The following is a 20,832-nucleotide window of genomic DNA, read 5'->3' as shown; positions in this document are numbered from 1 at the left end:
CAAGGTGGTGCTTTTATAATGAAGAGTACCGTGCTGATTGTGATCCTAGGTTGCCATTCCGTCCTAGGAGAACGAAGAGAGGACATTCTCATGTATAATAAGGGGTTAATGAGAATGCAAGGCCCAAACATGTTGATGTTGGGTGACAAAGGTACTGATCCTTTCACACCTCCCTCTGATTGGCACAGATGGACCAAGCAGGGATGGAGGGAAAGAGCACTTGTGCCAGGAGAAAACAAATTTCATGGCACAATGTGGGTGAAAGGTCTGAAAGGTCAGGTGTGCTGGCAGGGTGACTGGAAAGGCAGTGTAAATCTGCTATTGAAGGTCACACTCCCAGAATCGATGCACCAATCCAAAGGTTTGTTAAAAGGTACATTGCAGTACAATGGGTACATGCAAAAGGTGGAGTGTGTGATTCAGGGGTACCTTGTCTTGGTTATGCAGAGTGAGATGGTTCCAGATTGGAGAGGAACGAGCAGGAGGCGTCAATTCTCTTACCAGAGAGACGCAGGGGACAACATCACACTCTGGAGCTACCAACAGAGAGTGCCTCTGAAACAACTATACACACGTAAAGGCTGGAAAGCCGAGGGTGGGTGGTTCTCGAAACAAGAAGTAAAAATCGAGATCAAGCCACATTTCCAGGTGACAAAGAGGGTGGGGAGAGCGGTCCCGGGGGAGGGAAAGCCCACACAGGGAACCCCATTCACACCACACGGGTCACAACAGGGGACGATATTACACAGTCCATATGCAACAGCTTATCCTCATGATAGTTGGGTAAGTGAAGAGGTACTCTTAATCGAACGATTGCAGAGAGTACAGTCTTCCCGACCTCAGGTACATAGTGTGCCTCAGGACATAAGGGGGGAAGAGGTCCAATCAGGACAGCTGGGGACATATTTTGTCAGCGAGAGATTGGACAAGGGGAGGTATATTAATTTTTATGGAGAAGGATCTTTTGCATGGCAGCTTCGAGATGTTTGGGTGAACAAATGGAAACGGTGCAACATTCCTTTAGGCACCGCTACTTCCTTAGTTCCCACCTTAACCCGTGTCTTACACCAGGACCTGAGAGGTCAACCTTTTTTGGTGCTAGACGGGGAGGTAAAGCAAGTAGAGTTGTCCTCATGCGGGCAATTCTTGCAGAAGTACCTGCGTTGGCCGGGGCAAGTCAAATTTAGTGAAGAAGGCCGCAGGCTCAATAACGCAGAATGCGAGGCTACCATTCAAAAGATCCACCCTGAAGCCCAACCGATAGTTCCGGTGGCGGAAGGAAAGGTTTGGTTTTTTAACATAAGTTCTAATGATACATTCAAGGTATATTCTCATAATTGTTCCGATAAGGGGGAGTTTCCAAGGGGAACATATTGGGTGAGTGGAGATCCCATATGGATCCGGTCATCCAGGTTGGGTGACGTTGTTGTTCAAATTGTTAAGAAAAATCTAAAGTTCAAAGTTTCACGGGTAGTTCCCGTCCTGAAAGAGAACACGACATGGGACAAAGGGGAACAGGTTTTGATCCAAGACGACCACATTTCGTTACAAAGGTTAAATAAACAGTACACTAAGTTAGAGGTAAGATTTCACCATGATACAGGTGATCTTCACGAGGGAGAACACAAAAATGAGCAGGTGAGTTCCAGTCTGACCTGGTGGACAAAGGTTCCGGTGATGTTCCAGGGACACTTGGACTGGGACTCTGCAGTTCCAAAGTTCTTTCTACACCCACTGGTCGTCTGGATGGGGATGACAACGTTAGGCATCATTATCCAGGTGAGGTTGCGTGTTAAAATTACGTAAACCAAATTAACCTGGTCCAGAGATTGGTGCCTCATAAATAATCTCCTGAACCAATAGTTTAAATTAAGGGATATACAGGGTTACGGGTATAGGTTTAGTAGTACCTGTGATGGAGCTGATTGTATAAAGGCGCTCTTTTAGAAGGCACCTGGCACTGCTCCGTTTTGTAACAACCAAACGAGTTTCACTTTTCTGTGGTCATGCAAGTTTGTGAGTGATACGTAAGTGACGCAAATGCTGAGTATGTGGTATAGAGGGATTTAGAAGTAGGGCCTCCCCAGAGAGCCTGGTTACAGGAAGACCAAGAGGTCTTGCTCTCTCTCTTCCAGGGGTAATCGCCTAGAGCAGAGAAGTTGTGTGGGCACGAACATCGAAAAGTGAAACATAAAAGAAAAGAAACCAGGTACTGGGAGGTTCAGACGCTGGGATCTGCGGGTCAAGCCGTTTTAGGGGGGATTGTTATAATTTAAGTAGGCCTCAGTTACTTGGCCTGAGTTTTATGTAAAAGGCTTGTCCGCAGTGTATGCCTTTAAAATAAATAGAGGTTTTGTGATGCAGGCAGAGGCATCTCAGGGTCTGCGTGTAGCAGAGGATACACGCAGATACTGAGAACATGTTCCTAAAAGAAGGCCATCGGACTACTCTGACCTTAACACTACACCACAGGAACAGAAAACATTGGCCATATTTACTAAACATCCACGTTCCTGCATATGGGTCAAATGCCTCATTGATTATTAATCAAGTAGGTGTGTATGATGACACCACGAGTGGGTCCACCAATAATTTGGTCTAGGGGGTGGCGAAGATGATGTCATATTTAACCCTTTCCTAGTCGGTATTAAAGGCTGAGGAAGCTATGAGAGCTCACTTCTGCTTCTTCCTTCCGCACTAGCTAGCAAGGCTGACTGGGACGACTTCTAAGCATGTTCTTCCTTTCTGTAATCTGATATAATGTATGCTGTACATAGGTAGTTTAGTGTAACGTAGTTAGGAAGAAGGTACCTGATAGACTTCAGCAGGGAGTCTAATCATGAGCTTGTAACGCAACATGAAGATTGGCATGGCTAGAATATGATGAATGTATCTATCTGTATTCCTGTTTCCTGAATAAATAACGTAAACATTGAAGAAGCCTGAGAAAGTCTATATCCTGTTTGCGGTGTGGAGAGTCAAGTGATCTCACAGTCTGTGAGATGGTGGTGTCGAAGCAAGGTGATAAAGAACAGTTTATAACATTGACTAGAATAGGTTCTTTAAATCGAATCATTACTTTTGCACAGCCTGATTGATAAATTGAGTGGTGCCTTAGATCTCAATGTAATTTGTGCCCATGGTGGCACCGGCTGAGTAATTTGAGAATCTGAGGTGCAGAAGTTCGGCTACTATATTGCTGAAGTCTGGCTAACAGCACAGGCATCGATGTAGGCTGACTGGGTGATTTGGGCATCAGAGGCACAGAAGGTTGGCAATATATCAGCAGAGGCATCGGCAGTGGTCAGTAAGCGGTGCACAATGTTCGGTTATCATACCCGAGATATTGGTGGCAAAGGATAGTAAGTGGCACACAGAGTTTGGATATCATATAGCTGAACTCTAGATAAATGCAGAAGCAGCAGTGGAGGTGAGTAATCGGGAACATGGGATTGGCTATTATGTAGCTGAACCTTATATCAGCTGCACTTGTTATCAGTCAGTGTTAGGCCTAGGTAGGGGGGTTAGTGTTTTGCAGAGGGTAGGTTTGCTGGGCATTGCTAAGGGTAGCTTTTTGTGAGGTATAGGTTAGGTGGAGGTTAGTGTGTTGACAGGTAGGGAGGTTTGTATATGGAGTAGGTAGGAGGGTTAGTGTTAGGCATTGGTAGGGGGCGGTTTGTGTTTGGCCTAAGTAGGGGGAGGTGTGTAGGGGGAGGTATAGGTAAGGTGGAGGTTAGTGTGTGGTGTAGGTAGGGAGTTTATTGTATGGAGTAGGTAGGGGGTTAGTGTTAGGCATTGATAGGGGGAGGTTTGTGTTTTTGGCGTAAGTGAGGGAGGTGTGTGTTTAGCATAGGTAGGGGGGTTAGTGTTAGGCATTGGTAGGAGGAGGTTAGTGTTTGACATAGGTAAGGCGATTAGTGTTAGGTATAAGTAGGGGCGGGTTAGTGTGACATTTAGACTAGGAAAGCTGGTAGAAGATCTGTAATCTTCCTGATATTCATGATCGGTGCCCAAATTACCAGGTGCAACTTTTAAATCTATGCCAGCCCAAGTTCACAGAGCAAATTATTAAGAAAAGCTAGCCAATCAGAGAGGCTAGCTCTTCTTGATAAATTAGTTGTATACTTGGACTGCACAATGGTGCATACTCTTGAGATCACAAGCAGCCAGCTATGCATTTGGGGAAAAAAAATGCTTTTAACTCAATTACCAGCCCCAATTTATTTAATAATGCATTTATAGTGTGTTTCTCTTGTCTCACTAAAAAGATCTGAAAACCACCAGGCTGCTCTTTGTTTTCATGCACTTATCCATGCCAGCTCATACTGTGTATACACTGGACACTTCTTCCACTGTTTGAATACTTTTGTAAAAGCTTTGTTCACGCGACCTGTAATCAGGTCTGCTCCGTGCTTTCCTTCCTGTTCCTGTCCATGCCCCTCCTGCTTCCTGGGCATGGGCAGGAACATGGAGTAATGCGTATGGAACAGTAACCTCAGACTACTGGTCATAGATATGTGAGTACTAGCACTTAATGAAATATGAGGAGGCGTATACCTGATGAAAACTTAAAATGACACTAGCAGTAGCTGAAGCAGCATCAGGGATAGGGCTAATAAACCATAAGAAAAGGTACATATATCTTCTGGCCTACTGCCTTCCTCACACAACTCATGACTAAGGTAACTCCTGGCTGAACTCCCCAATTTTTTCATCGGGTGCTGGCTGCTGACACTCCATTTATTGTGTCACTGGTGGCAACTTGGCAAGTGAAGTCTCCTGGCAGCGATGTTTTGCTGTGCCTGGCTTCTTCCCCCATCAGCCCCTGCGCAATGCGGGTTTGGAGTTTCTCTCTGTAATATAGAGAGCCACCTGAGGATAAGGAGACACCAGAGAGGTGTGGCGAAGGAGGACCGATTCCAGTGCAGCACAGTGTCAGCTTAAGAGCAACTGTGCAGGACAGGTAATAAGATCGCTCCCGATGCTATAGTAGTGTCAGTGACCACACAGCCACATAGAGTGCAGCTGTTGCACTGCCAATGTTCGGGCCCCAAACTCATCGCAGGCTTCATACTGCTGTCCCCATTCTGATGCCCTGCTGGCGGTCCTGCCTGTCTGCAGAGAGATGTCTAAGCTTAACTGATCTTCTCGGTTTACCACTATGGGGTGCAGGGCTGGCTTAACGGGCTCCAGGGCCCTGGGGCAAATTGAATGGGGGGCCCCCTGCCCGAACACTCACCCCCCCCCCCCTTGGCGATTACCTCTGCTCCCCGGGCCCTTGCTAACAAGCCTAAGCAGCAATTACTCACCACTTCCAGAGGGCGACACTCTTGCCATGTTGTCCTCCACCTTCTCTATGATCCGGCGCATGTTATTTGTAAACACGCGCTGGGTCATAGAGGAGGTGGAGGACGACATGGCAAGAGTGCCTGGACTGTGCCGTCCGCCAGAAGAGGTGAGTAATTGCTGCTGCAGCTTGTTAGCAAGAGCCCCGGGGAGCAGGCAGCATTTACCGGCCCTGGTGGGGTGGTAAAAGGAGAGAGACAGAGAAAATAGCATAGCTCCCAAGTGTCCTTCTTTTGGAGGGTCAGTCACTCGTTGGGAACCCAATCTTTCTGTCCTTCTTTCTTCCTCATTTGTCCCTATTTCAGGACTGATGTACAGATCTGTGTAAATAAATGTATTTTTCTACTGAAAAAAAATGTGCTTTATTGACTAGAAACTTTATTCCCATCGTTTAAATTGATAAAGTTCTTATTTTCAAATCTTTAATATGAAGAAAATGAACCAGGATAGAAAGGGCCAATGTGGTTTGAATGATAAAAAAACATAATTTTTATATGAAATCTTTGAGGTATGTGTGACTAGGGGTGTGATTAGGGGGGTTGTGGGGTTGTAGATTGTTTCCCTCTTTCTTATCTCAAAAAGCTGGGAGTTATGTAATAGTGAATACAGCAGCAATCAGTCTTGAAATCCAACGACCTGATTTGTTAATCTGTGAAGAGTGGGCGTCACTTCCTGAGAATGTTTTACCTTCCAGCTTTTTGACTTATGAAAGAAAGAAACCTTTTATTGCACATATATTAAGGCAAAAGATACCGCTCTCCTCCACTTTACAAACCCCCTTATAGCACACCTGAACTGAGAGGGATATGGAGGCTGACATATTTATTTCCTTTTAAACAATGCAAATTGCTTGGCTGCCCTGCTTATCCTCTTCCTTGAATACTTTTTGCCAGAGACCCTGAACAAGCATGCAGATCAGGTGTTTCTGACCGGAGTCAGTTTACCTGCTTACTTTTTCAGGTGTGTGTGATTTTGATGCTACCGAAGCCAAAGAGATCATCAAGACTGCCAGATGACTGGTATTGTTTACAAGGAAATACATATTACAGCCTCCATATCTCTTTCAGTTCAGGTGTACTTTAACATTCCTCCAGACATGCCGTCCAATCCAGATTGTAAAAGTAGTTTTTAGACGTTTAGTATATCAGAGTTGGTCATTTATTTTATATTTTTACAGATGCATTTGCTGGGACCCGAGGAGTGAGGTTACTATATCCATGGGTTTAGTATATCAGAGTTCACTATAAAGAGATTCTACTGTACTATTGCTATTATTCTGCACTTACAGTATATAGCAGTGACAGTTTCTGCAGCACCACAGATAGTCTTTTTTTTAATAGGGTCAATTATTGCAATGATTATTGTTTGTTGTATTTTTTGGGGGGGGGGAATAATCCTACCAGTATGTTTTTGGGGTGCGGGCAGTGGTGTAGCTAAGACGTCGTAGGCCCCGGTGCAAGTTTAGCATTGGGGCCCCCCAAGCATGCTATAGATAACAATTGATCCAACACACCAAAACCAGTCAAGGACAACCACAGTGTCAGAGGTGCAAGAAGGGGATGGAAAACTGTGTGTAAGTGATCACTACTATTCAAATCAACTATACTGTAGAAGTGAATATTATCAGCACAGGACCAATAAAGAGCTAATACTGTGTTTGAGGGGTGGGCCCCCTCTAGCCCAAGGGCCCCAATGCGGTTGCTACTTCTTCACCCCCTATTGCTACGCCACTGGGAGTGGGTGTATGAGGTGGTGTCATCTCAGGGGAGGACTGGCCAGGGGGGAAGGGGGGCAATTTCCCCCCAGGCTGACTCTCATTTAATGATTTAGGGCTGGTACATGTTTTTGTATAAGGCAATGTGAACCACTGGGCTGGCCGAGGGAAATCAATGCCTAATTACAGAGTAATTAGAGGGAGGGCAAGTTGGTAAATATAAACAGCATGATGCAGAGCAGAGGCTTGCCTGCAGGTCCGTGGGAAAATATCTGTCTGATTTTGGGTGGAAATTGGTTGAAAGTATCGATCTGAGATGCGGGGAAATCTCGGGCTGATGTGGTCGATCCAGTGCGATAATCACGAACAATGAATGCGACGGAACTCGAAATGTTTTATGTGCCCCCCCCCCCCCATTGCCAGTGCATTATACTGTACCTGTCACGCTGTCCCTCATGTGTCCTTGCTGTATTTCCCATGTGACTTTTGGCATATAGCACATGGGGCACGTGTGTGTTGTGATTTAGGCCTGGGCTGCCGTGAAAATGGGCCTCTAGTTTGTGTTTTCCCTCCAGGCCAAAAGGCCCCAGTCCTCCCCTGTGTCATCTCATGCCTGTATGTAGCTTTCCTCTACATGTACAGATGTAGGTTTCACATCATACCTTACAGGTGCTCATCCTGCCACTTGCACAATAACAATAATATAGGTTAGTTCTTTCATTCAAATCTTCAGAGTTTTAGTCACACAACATTGAACATCACATTGCCAGCAAGAAGCAGTATCGCATCACCTGTAAATGACTCCAGCCTTACCCCCTTTCCTTTTCACAGGCTAATTACCAGTAAATGATGGGAGAGAGATGGAACAGAAACGCTAATGCATCTCAAGTAATTACCTGAATGATACGTGCACTATTTAATGCATTCAAATATCACACCTGTTAACCCCCCTCCTCCGTGTTCCCTGCTCCATCTCTTAGCCTCTGAGGACAATTATTTTGATGTGATCATTACTGTGATGTTGGGTGGGGGGGAAGGGGGGTGTCTGCCATTTCTTGGTGCTAAAATAAGAACTATATTTTATTATTTCCTGCATCTTGACTTTTGAAGCATTGGGAATGGGCCGTGAGATAAATAATTCAGGTTTGTCTGTGTATAAATGTTGCTTTATTACATTTTAGAACTTTACTCGGAAACGCTTCTCGTTAAAAAAAAGGGGGGGGGGGGGAGCAAAAAAAAAAGCAGCCCTCTCTGTTTGCCACAAGTATTTGCATTGCAGTGGTACAATGACATCAAGGCATCCATGTGTAATTGGATCTTAACCTGTAAGCTGGTTTCACACTGCTAACCGGAGTTTGGTGCAGTGCCAGAGTGGCACCACATCACTCCGCCAAAAACCAGCCTTCAGGAATTACCGCGTTAGTACGACGTAATGCCTGTCTGGCAGCAGGCCAAGCAGGAAGTGATGCTCTCTAACGCTTACTTCCTGTGGCTGAAGAAAGGAATTGCGCAGAAGTGTATTGCTAAAATACGCTTCCATGCATGCGCGCCACAATGGCAAGATTTGTTGTTTAAATTTAGGCGCCCGCCGCACATCACCGCGCAAGTTGACGATAACGTAGGTATGCGCTCACATCGGTGATGCAGCAAAAAGTCACTTCCATTACTTCTCGTCACACCACGTCTTTATGAAAGGCCCTATAGCTGAAATCAAGCCAATGCAACGCGCCAGTGTGAAAGGGCCCTCAGGCTCATTGCACACTGAGGGCTTGATTCACTAAACCGTGATAACTCAAATATTACACCTTATCAAAGATATCACACCTTATGAAAATATATCACACCTTATCAAAGATATTAGACCTTATCAAAGTTAACACACCTTATCAGAGTAGCATAGTGAGCGCTACAAACTTGCAGGGGCTCAGGGCGGGACGAGTGGAGTTGCAATTAGCAGGCATAAGTTTGTAGTGCTTGCTTTGCTACACTGATAAGGCGTGTTAACTTTGATAAGGTGTGATATCTTTTCATAAGGTGTGATATTTGAGTTATCACGGTTCAGTGAATCAAGGCCTTGGTGCGGTGTGCCACAGGAAAGACCAAAATTACTTACGGTAATGTCTTTTCCAGAAGTCGGAAGGACAGCAACCCTGAGACTTGTCTCCATCCACTACACACTGGACAGGAACTAGATAAAAAGATTTGCATAATTGGTTAGGTAGGAGAACATATATAAACCATCTCATGTCCTTACCCCCTCAGTTAGTAAAAATAAGACTCCACACAATGATGCTTCAAATAAATTTAATAAGAAACAGCGGTGGGTATTAAAGGGACACTTAAGTCAAACAAAAAAAATGAGTTTTACTCACCTAGGGCTTCCAATAGCTCCCTGCAGCTGTCCGGTGCCCTCGCCGTCTCCCTCCGATCCTCCTGGCCCCGCCGGCAGCCACTTCCTGTTTTGGTGACAAGAGCTGACAGGCTGGGGACGCAAGTGATTCTTTGCGTTCCCAGACACATTAGCTCCCTCTATGCTGCTATATGGTATATGATATATGCTATAGCAGCATAGATGGCGCTATTGTGGCCAGGAACGCGAAGAATCACTCGCGTTCCCCAGCCTGTCAGCTCCTGTCACCGAAACAGGAAGTGGCTGCCGGCGGGGCCAGGAGGATCGGAGGGAGATGGCGAGGGCACCGGACAGCTGCAGCGGGCTATTGGAAGCCCCAGGTGAGTAAAACTCATTTTTTTTTTTGACTTAAGTGTCCCTTTAAGGGTGCTGTCCTTCCGACTTCTGGAAAAGACATTACCGTAAGTAATTTTGGTCTTTCCCAGAACGTCTCAGGACAGCAACCCTGAGATGATATACAAGATAATTTTTAGGGAGGGACTACAGCCTGTAACACTTTTCTGCCGAAACTTAAATCGGCACTACACAATACATCAAGCCTATAATGTCTCACGAAAGTATTGTGACTTGACCAGGTGGCTGCCTTACAGATTTGCTCAACCGATGCTCCTGCCCTCTCTGCCCAGAAAGTTGAAACTGCTCTGGTTGAATGAGCTTTCACTTTAGAAGAAAGTTGTTTCCCCTGTTGAGTATAAGCCAAGGAAATAGCCTGTTTTATCCATCTGGCTATGGTTGCTTTAGAAGCCTGTTTACCTCGAAATTTCCCTGCAAACAGCACTAACAAGGCATTTGAATGTCTCCAAGAACTAGTACGCTGCATGTACTCCATAACACATCGTCTGACATCTAGATGATGCAGTCTTTCTTCTTTTTGATTTGATGGTGTACTGCAAAAGGAAGGAAGGAATATCTCCTGAGACCTGTGAAATTTTGACACCACCTTTGGTAGAAAAGCTGGATCCAATCTAAGTGTAATTCTGTCATCTGATATCACACAGTAAGGCTCTAAGATGGACAAAGCCTGTAATTCTCCCACTCTTCTTGCTGATGTTATAGCTAAGAGAAATGCCGTCTTAAGAGACAAATGTTTATCTGAACTTTCTTCCAGAGGTTCAAAGGGAGGATCACATAAACCCTGCAGGACTGTGTTAAGATCCCAAGGAGGCACTCTATTTTGAATAGCGGAACAAAGTCTTTAAAGTGCTTTAAAGAATCTTATGACACATTCTTCTTCCACTAATTTTCTGTCAAGAAAAACGCTCAAGGCTGAAACTTGTACTTTTAAGGAACTGATACTTAACCTTTCTGAAATCCAATTTGAAGAAATTCTAAGACTGAATTAGACTGTGACGTATCTTTGGCGTTGGTATCACACCAACTACTGTAGACTCTCCATGCTTTATAGTAAATCTGACGTGTAACCTTTTTCCTGCTTTGTATGAGTGTCTCTGATAATTTGTTAGAGAAACCTTTACTCTTTAATAGATGCCATTCAGGCTCCAAGCAGAAAGATGAAGAAGGTTCAGGTTGGGATGAACTGCTGGACCCTGCCTCAATAAGTCCGACTGGTCTGGGAGAATTAGATGATCCGAGGCTAACCGCTGTAGCAGCGCAAACCAAGGTCTCTTGGGTCAATATGGGACAATTAGAATTGCTTGAGCCCTGTCTCGATAAATCTTGTTGACCACCTTCGAAATCAAATGTAGAGGGGGAAAGATGTACATCAATTGATGACTCCAACTGATTGAAAACGCATCCAGAGCCCAAGGCTTGTCTTCGGGACACAGGGAGCAGAACAGACGGCACTTCGCATTGTTTCTTCTGGCAAACAAGTCGACCTGAGGTACCTTCCACCGATTTATCAGCTGTAGAAATACTTGGTCGTTGAGACTCCACTCGTCCTGTGAGAGACTCCGTCTGCTCAGATAATCCGCTAGGCAATTCAGGGTCCCCTTCAGGTGCACTGCTTTTAATGACTGCACATTCCTTTCTGCCCAGTGCAGCATCCTGGAAGATTGAAGTTGTAGCGATCTGCTCCTTGTACCCCCTTGATGATTTATGTAAGCCACCACCATGCTGTTGTCTGTGCGGATTGTCACATGTGCCTGTAGAATCTGAACACTGAAAGCTTGTAGATCCTCCCAGACCGCCTGCAACTCTCTGCTGTTTAAAGACCGAAGACGAAATCTGTTTGACCATTGTCCTTGGGCTGTTTGAGAGTCCAGATGAGCTCCCCATCCCCAAGAGCTTGCATCTGTTGTGATGATACATTGCGTTGGAAACTCCCACAGATTTCCTTCCAGACAATTGTGAGGTTCGATCCACCATGGTAAAGACTGTTTGACGCTCCATGGAACTAAGAATCTCTTGTTCAGAGAGGAGAGGGGCTTGTCCCACTTGGACAAGATCCAAGTCTGTAGAACTCTGGAGTGAAGTTGACCCCATTGAATTGCTGGGAATGAAGACGTCATTGTCCCCAATAAAGCCATAGCCTTCCTCAGTGATATTGACTTCAGGTTCTGAAAGGAGAGAACAGACTTTCTATTAGGTAGGAAAAGTCTTTTACTGGCCGTACAAATCTCAAACCCCAAAAATTCTATCCTTTGGAGGGGAATTTAAGATGATTTCTCCCCGTTAATCAACCACCCCAGGGTCTGAAGGAAGTCTATAGTGATATTCATCTGGAAATTCACAATATCCACTGAAGGGCCCCATATAAGCCGGTCATCCAAATAAGACATAACTTTGATGGATTGAAGCCTAAGGCCTGCTAAGACTTCTGCCATAACTTTTGTAAAAAGCCATGGAGCAGATGAAAAACCAAAGGGGAGGGCAACAAACTGAAAGTGCCTTACCTCTCCTTGTAACTCCACTGTGAACCTCAGGAACTGCTGCGATTCTAGATGAATAGGTAAGTGAAGATACGCATCCTTGAGATCCAACGATGTCAAGTAACATCCTTCCTGCAGTAGGTTTACTACTGAACGGATATTGTCCATCCAAAACTTCCTGTATCGGACTACTTTGTTTAGACTTTTTAGGTTTAAGATGAATCTGAAGTTTCCCTGAGGCTTCTTTATGAGGAATACAGGAGAGTAGAACCCCCGTCTTTCCTGACATTTTGGCACTCTTCGTATGACCATTTTCTCTAACAAGGAGGTCACTTCGTCTTGGAGAGCCTGGGCCTGAGCCGGCAGTCTTGGGGAGGGAGTTAGAAAGAATTGGGAGGGTGTTGGGGCTACAAATTCTATCTTGTAGCCCTCTAAGACAATGTCCAAAAGCCACCTGCTTTTGAAACTTGTCTGCCACTGTTCGTAGTAGTGAGCTAGCCTTCCCCCTACTGGAATCCTGGCGTCATTGCTTTGGTTGCTGTCCGGAGGAGGCGTACGGAGGGTTATTTCTTGATCGCTGAGTCTTGTTAGGGATCCACTTTCTTCTTTGGGATCCTTTATTACCCTGTTCCGTTTTTTCTGAAGCACGAAAGGAACGTTTGGGGTGAAAAGTTTTCCTCTTATATGGAAAATTCTTCTTTCTATCAGCTGATCTTTCCAGCATCTCCTCCACTTAGAGCCGAACAGCAAGCCCCCTTCACACGGAATACTGCATAATTTAGACTTAGACGATGTATCTCCTTGCCAGGTTTTCACCCAGATTCCTCTTCTGGCCGAGTTAACCAGGGCGGTGGTTCTTGCTGTAAGCCTTACAGAATCATCTGCTGCATCAGACAAATAATTAGTTGCATGCAAAATTTTTGGAAAAAAATTCAAAATTTCTTCCCTAGAAATACCTGAAGCAATCTGGGATTGTACTTCTATTAACCATAGCTTTAACGATCTTGCTACTGCTGTAGAGGCAATAGAAGGCTTGAAGTTCAAGGATGCTGCTTCCCAGGCCCTTCTCAAGATATTATCCATTTTTTTATCAATCAGGTCTTTAAGACTTCCAAAATCTTCAAATTGAAGATCTGACCTTCTGGACACTTTGGATAGGGACGGATCTAGTTTAGGTGAAGCCCCCCAAAATTTCTGGTCTTCTGGGCTATAAGGATACCTCTTATTTAACCTCCTTGCCGGTTCAATTCCTCCGGCAAGGAGGCAGCGCAGGAGTTTTTTTTTTTTTTTTAAATCATGTAGCGAGCCTAGGGCTCGCTACATTATAGACGCTGAGCGGCGGCATCCCCCCACCCACTCCGATCGCCTTCGGCGATCAGAGTAAGCAGGAAATCCCGTTCAGAACGGGATTTCCTGCAGGGCAACCCCGGTCGCCATGGCGACGGGGCGGGATGACGTCACCGACGTCATGGACGTTGGGACGTCATAGGGAATTCCGATCCGCCCCTCAACGCTGCCTGGCACTGATTGCCCAGGCAGCGCAGGGGTCTGGGGCGGGGGGGAGCGACTCGGCACGGCGGATTGCGGCGGATCGGCGGCGAGCGGCGGCGATCGGAAGTTACAAGCAGCTAGCAAAGTGCTAGCTGCTTGTAACAAAAAAAAGAATATGCAAATCGGCCCAGCGGGGCCTGAGAAATCCTCCTGCGCAGGTTACCCCAAACTGAGTTCGGGATAACCGGCAAGGAGGTTAAGAATCTTGGCCAAAATGCTCTTTTATCAGGATTATCTCACTCTTTCTTGATAATTCCTTTAAGACTACTATGCACTGGTATAAAAGCAATCTGAGTGTCAGAAAGAGTCTCATACATCTGGTCAAGGGGAGACAAAGTCTTTTGTTCTGTGGTAATCTCTATAGCCTGGTGCATAGCTTCTAACAGCTCCTTCATAAAATCAGTGGAAAAGGCAAACTTTTTATTTTTAACAGATTTATCAGTAGATTTTTCAGTCTCTGATGGAATTTCTTCTAGAGAGGAAATTTCCAACTCCCCTTTTGACGTGTCTGATTCTTCTGAATCATCACCCCTTCTTTTCCTCTTTAAATTAGGGTCCTCTACTGGGACTGAACCTGATGGACCTGGTATCTCTGAACCTGAAGGAGGTGCAGAAGTTATCGCAGGAGAAGGGATAGGATCCACATTAACTGCAGTCTCAGGTGTTCTAATCGTCTGCACTGCAGAGGAAATTTCAGATCTAATCCAACCTTTTGGTTAGGTGTTTTATGTGTAGATTTTGACCCTGAATGAGGTACAGATTTGTCAGGCTTATCAGGCTTTTCAGGTTTATCAGCTCTTTCCTGTCTTGATCCAGATCTGGATTCTGATTTAGAGTCTGATTTATCCATTTTTGTCTGAAAAACAAACAAATACCAGCCATTAGCCCAAGGAAGCCTAACAAACCTCTCTAAAAGATATGCAGCAAATGACACAGTGCACATACCAGAGAGGGAACGGAGCTTGACTCCACAGAGCCCTGGGAGAAAGTTCCAGCGGCAGCCTCCATAGTCACCAACAGCCAAATGGTGACTACAGCCAAGCTTAAATAGCTAATTACATCTTGCCCGCCGCCCCCCCCCCCATACAGGAAATGGCTCCATACCTTGAGCGAAATACTGCTCCTAGAAGCGCTTCCTCCATCGCTTCTGCCGCCTAGCCAGCAGCCTGCTGACTCCATGCAGCCTCGTTCGCCGTGGAGCGCACGCCAGGCCAGGAACTTCCTGCTTCCGGCGTCGGGTCACGTGACTGGTGGGCGGGACTTCCTGAGCGCCCGATCTCTTCCGCATTACGCTCAGTCTATTCAGGGGAGGCAGAGCGTGCTGCATGATCCCGCGCCCGGACAACTAGCCTGCGCAGACCCAGGGGATCATCCAAGCCGCGGCTCCTGCAAACTAGCATGGGTGGCCAGCCATACCCCTCACATCTAGAATCCTGCTGGACAGGAAGACAACTGAGGGGATAAGGACATGAGATGGCTTATATATGTTCTCCTACCTAACCAATTATGCAAATCTTTTTATCTAGTTCCTGTCCAGTGTGTAGTGGATGGAGACAAGTCTCAGGGTTGCTGTCCTGAGACGTTCTGGGAAAACTTGATTTTTTGCAGAGCATGCGCACCCCACCGCTGCTGTAACAGTCTAAATAGATTGCTGCGGTGCCATTGACTTCAATGCAATTGCGAGCATACCGCTAGGCAACACATTGCAGGGTTTGCGGCACCTCTGCGTTGTCCGAAGTACTTGTTGAAGTACTTGCATCGCATTGCGTCACACTGTGGCTGGTCTCATAAAGACTAATGGCCACTGTGACGTCGGAATGACAACGGAGAGCGATGCAACACCACAGCGTGAAAGGGGCCTAAATAGGAACATGGACCAAAGTGTAAAAAACTGCTGACATATATCATACATATATTGTACATGTAGTAGATTTAAATGAATATATTATTGTTCTTACACTCATTTCTTATTGCAGTATTTTCCTGCAGATGTTGTTGAAAACGAAACTTAGCGATGCTTCCTGTGTTGGCATTAAAACAGAAATTGGTTAAAGTGAACCCGAGGAGAGAGGGATATGGAGGCTGTCATATCTATTTTCTTTTAAAGTGGATCCGAGGTGAACTTTTACACATTGCATAATTGTGTTCCTTTCCTGTTGTTTATAGGGCATTCCTCAAGCCAAATACTTTTTTGTTTTTGTATTAATATTTTAATTCCCTATAAACTAAAAAAGCCACACCTACAGATTTTCTGAGAGCCTTGGCAGTAGCAAGGGCTCATGGGAGCTCAGTCTGGGTAGGAGGAGTGGGAGGTGTTACTAGCCATTGATTTCAGAGGCAGAGGGGAGGAGGGAGGAGGAGAGGGGATTAGGCTGATTGCTCAAGATACAGATAAGCCTGCCTCTTTGTAATGTTTACAAACAACATGGCTGCTGTCATTGTATCACAGGAATAAATAATCATATTCTATTAAAACTGTTTGCAGCTATATTTGCTGTGTAAACCATCTAAACTTTAAATAAGATATATAAACAAGTTACTTGTTATAGTTAGTTTTTCATCTCGGATCCGCTTTAAGCAATACCAGTTGTCTGGCTGTCCTGCTGATCCTCTGCCTCTAATACTTTTAGCCATAGACTCTTAACAAGCATATACAGATCAGGTGTTTCTGACAATATTGTCAACTGACAAGATTAGTCTTGCTTGTTTCTAGTGTAATTCAGCAGCCAAATAGAGGAGCGGGGCCGCAAGGCAACTGGTATGGTTTCAAAGGAAATAAATATGGCAGCCTCCATATTCCGCTCACCTCGGGTTCACTTTAAAGGGAACCAGAGAGGAATGGAGCCTGAAAATAGAAACCTCTTTTATACATACCTGGGGCTTCTTCCAGCCCCATAAGCCTGGATCGCTCACACGCCGCCATCCTCCGCTTCCTCTATCGCCGCTACCGGGTCCCGTCACTTCCGGCGGATGCGGGCAATTGTCCGCATCACAGGGGCTCCCTCCATACCGTTACGCATTGCGGCTGCGCAGTACACAGCGGCAAGCGTAAGTGTATGGAGGGAGCCCCTGTGATGCGGACAATTGGCCGCGTCCGCCCGCCGACTGGCTGTAATGACGGGACCCGGTACTGGCGAATCCAGGCAGCGGAGGACGGCGGCGTGGGAGCGATCCGTGCGTATGAGGCTGGAAAAAGCCCCAGGTATGTATAAAAGCTTTTCCGTCCTTCTCTCTGGTTCTCTTTAAGTCACTGCTAGCTATCATGGAAATTGTAGTTTTGTGAAACTTAAGCAGAGAAATAATTTGCTTCTGGGACTTCAACCCTTTATCTGTAAGGTGTGAGGCATACACAATCAAAGCTTTACTCCCCCCCCCCCCCCCCCTTCTTTCAACCCCCACGCTACAACCACATACATGTTTCAACTTTTTCCTGTCATCCTGGTATGGGGGCACAGTACATAGAACTCATGCCTTATGGCATTTGGTCCCAAGTTCATGTTTGAGCTAGGACAATGTCTGTATGGAGTCTTCCCTATCTTCCACACCACCTCCAGGTAACCAGCTGGGCGTTCTGATTTTCGCGGCCGTACGGCCGCGGGAGGGCTTTTTTCGCTGTTTTTTTTTTTTAATCATGTAGCTAGCCTAGCGCTAGCTACATGATTGGCTGCTCCCTGCGGCATCCCCCCAGCGTCTCCGATCGCCGCCGGCGTGAAGTCCCATCTGGAAATCCCGTTCTGAACAGAATTTCCTTTAGGGCTTCCCCCATCATCATGGCGACGAACGGAGTGACGTCATCAACGTCGTGACGTCACAGGGACTCCCATTGATTGGCCAGGCTGCGCAGGGGTCCCAGGGGGGCCCTCTTTCGTGTTGGGTAGCGGCGGATCGAGTTAAACACACAGCTAGCAAAGTGCTAGCTGCGTGTTTGAAAAAAAAATATTCAAATCGTCCCAGCAGGGCCTGAGCGGTGGCCTCTGGCATCTCTGAGCGAGCTCAGCTCGTCCAGAACGCTAGGGAGGTTAATGGGGTAGAGCTTATCATGTAAATGTGAGTCCTGGGATGTGAGGCGGGATACAAATATAATGGCTAAGCATCTGTGGGCTTCTTCAGATTAAGGGCTGGTTCACAGGGATGCTTCCTGGTCTTCTCGTTTCGTGGGCGTCTCATTTGGGGGCTTCCCGTCGCGATACTTTTTTTTCGTCCCCGCAAGGGGACATGAAGCCACGGCAGCTAGGTGACCCTGGACGTCGCATGCGGCTTCTAGTGCTGGCTGAAACGGCGCGTTAAATCGGGATCGGAACGCCGCATTTGTGCATTCGCCTGTAATCGCGTGATGCTAAACGCTTCCACTTCACTTGAATGGGAGCGTTTACCCGATGAGTCCCGAACGCTTGGCGGTAAATGCCGGCAATCGTCCATGTTAACCAGCCCTTATAGAGTTTATTTATGCTCCTATTAGTGTGTGGCATGCTGTAACATAGTATGACGTGACTGTTGCTGGATTTCTTCTCTCCCAGCAAAATGTAGAGTTTTCCTCTAATCCTCTAAGACACAGATGTCAAACTCAAGGCTGATGGGCAACATTCTCATTCTCAAGGCTGACGGGACAGATCTCATTCTAACATTTTTCTGATAGTGAGCAGAAAGACATTTGGCAACCTTTGGTGGTGTTTAGCAAATGCATCACGTTTTGACCCCTGTAGGGGGACAAGGAAGCACCACAGTCCTGGAAACTACATGTAGAGTCCAGGACAAAATGAGATGACAGGAAATGACAGGATCAAGCTTTGCGATTGTGCAAATGGCAGTAAACGCACTGGCGGCTGTCCATTTATGTGAAAGGAAAGTGCTTAAAGGACAACTGTAATGAGAGGGATATGGAGGCTGCCACATTTATTTCCTTTTAAACAATACCAGTTGCCTGGCAGACCTGCTGGTCTATGTAGCTGCAGGAGTGTCTGAATCACACCAGAAACAAGTATGCAGCAAATCTTGTCAGATCTAACATTAACCACTTTACCCCCGCGCGTACGTATTTCTCCGCCCCTTTTTCCATCCTTTAAAAACCAGGGACGGAGAAACACGTACTTTTCGCATTCCCGACGCTGCCCGCGCTCCCGCTCGTAAACACGCCGCCCGCCGCTAGTAAACACGCCGCCGCCCGCTCGCCCAGAGATCAATGAACGGGAAAATCCATTCCCGTTCGTTGATCTAAGCCCCGCAATGATCAGCTGCTCTCCTATGGGCAGCGCGATCATTGTGAGAAAAAAACTCACGTGTCCAGCCTCCTTATACTTCCTCCAAGCTTCCGGAAGCAAGCTTGGAGGTCGCATTAAAACAGAAAGTTACTGTGGCCATCTTGTGGCCAAATAGTAAACTACACCCTACACATTTTTCACATACAAATAAATGACTTTTACACATAAAATTAACTCATTACCTCCCACACTCCCTATTTTTTTTTTTTTTTGTAATTAAAAAAAAATTAAAAAATTTACAATTAAAAAAAATACATAAATAGTTACCTTAGGGACTGAACTTTTTAAATATTTATGTCAAGAGGGTATAACACTGTTACTTTATAAACTATGGGCTTGTAATTAGGGATGGATGCAAAACTGAAAAAAATGCACCTTTATTTCCAAATAAAATATTGGCGCCAAACATTGTGATAGGGACATAATTTAAATGGTTTTATAACCGGGACAAAAGGGCAAATACGTTTCATGGGTTTTAATTACAGTAGCATGCTTTATTTAAAAACTGTAATGGCCGAAAACTGAAAAATAATTATTTTTTTCCCCACATTTTTCCTATTTTCCCATTAAAACACATTTAGTAAAAAATAATTCTTGGCATAATGTCCCACCTAAAGAAAGCCTAATTGGTGGCGGAAAAAACAAGATATAGTTCATTTCATTGCGATAAGTAATAATAAAGTTATAGATGAATGAATGGAAGGAGCGCTGAAAGGTGAAAATTGCTCTGGTGGTCAGGGGGTAAAACCCCTCAGTGGTGAAGTGGTTAATGTCAGAAACAACTGATCTACTGCATGCATGTTCAGGGTCTATGGCTAAAAGTATTAGAGGCACAGGATCGGCAGGACAGCCAGGTAACTGGTATTGTTTAAAAGGTAATAATAACTTCAGAACTCAAATCTCTGCTGTGGTGAAATCATCCTATTTTCACCTGAAGAACATTGCAAAAATCAAGCACCTCATACCCCCAGAAGATCTGCCAACCTTAGTCCACGCCTTCATCACATCCCGACTGGACTACTGCAATGCTCTCTACACTGGCCTTCCAAAAAAGGTCTTGTACCGACTACAGCTGATACAGAATACTGCTGCCAGACTGCTAACCAACCCCGTCACTGCCACATAATGCCAGTCCTGCACTCCCTTCCCTGGCTACCTATAGAATGGAGGGTCCTATTCAAGATCGGCCTACTGACATTTAAATCCCTGAATAATTTAGGCCCTGGATACATGAAAGATATGCTGCAGCTGCGTAGCAATCCCCGCATTCTCAGATCAACAGGTTCTAATAATCTAGTCATACCCAGAGTCCACTTGGAAACTTTTGGTCCCAGAGCCTTCTGTCATGCTGCCCCTACGTTTTGGAACTCCTTACCTCAACAGATCAGGACAGCTCCATCCCTGGACGTGTTTAAATCCAGACTGAAAACCCACCTGTTCAGTCTGGCATTTGCAGAAATATAACTTTTGTTGTGTGAATACTTCATCCTACTAATTACTGAATCTAAGAGAGCCTAAGCGCTTTGAGTCCTATGGGAGAAAAGCGCTATAGAAATGTTATTGTATTGTATTATTGTATATTGAAAATATGGCAGCCTCCATATACCTCTCATTACAGTTGTCCTTTAAAAGACAATTGCCGTGTTTACATCCGTGTGAACCTGCCTTAACCTCCTTGGCGGTTAATTTTTTTTTGCAAATGGGCAAAAAAATCATTTTTTT

This window comes from Hyperolius riggenbachi, chromosome 12, assembly GCF_040937935.1.
Source record: "Hyperolius riggenbachi isolate aHypRig1 chromosome 12, aHypRig1.pri, whole genome shotgun sequence".
NCBI lineage: Eukaryota > Metazoa > Chordata > Amphibia > Anura > Hyperoliidae > Hyperolius > Hyperolius riggenbachi.
This window is presented reverse-complemented; position numbering follows the sequence as displayed.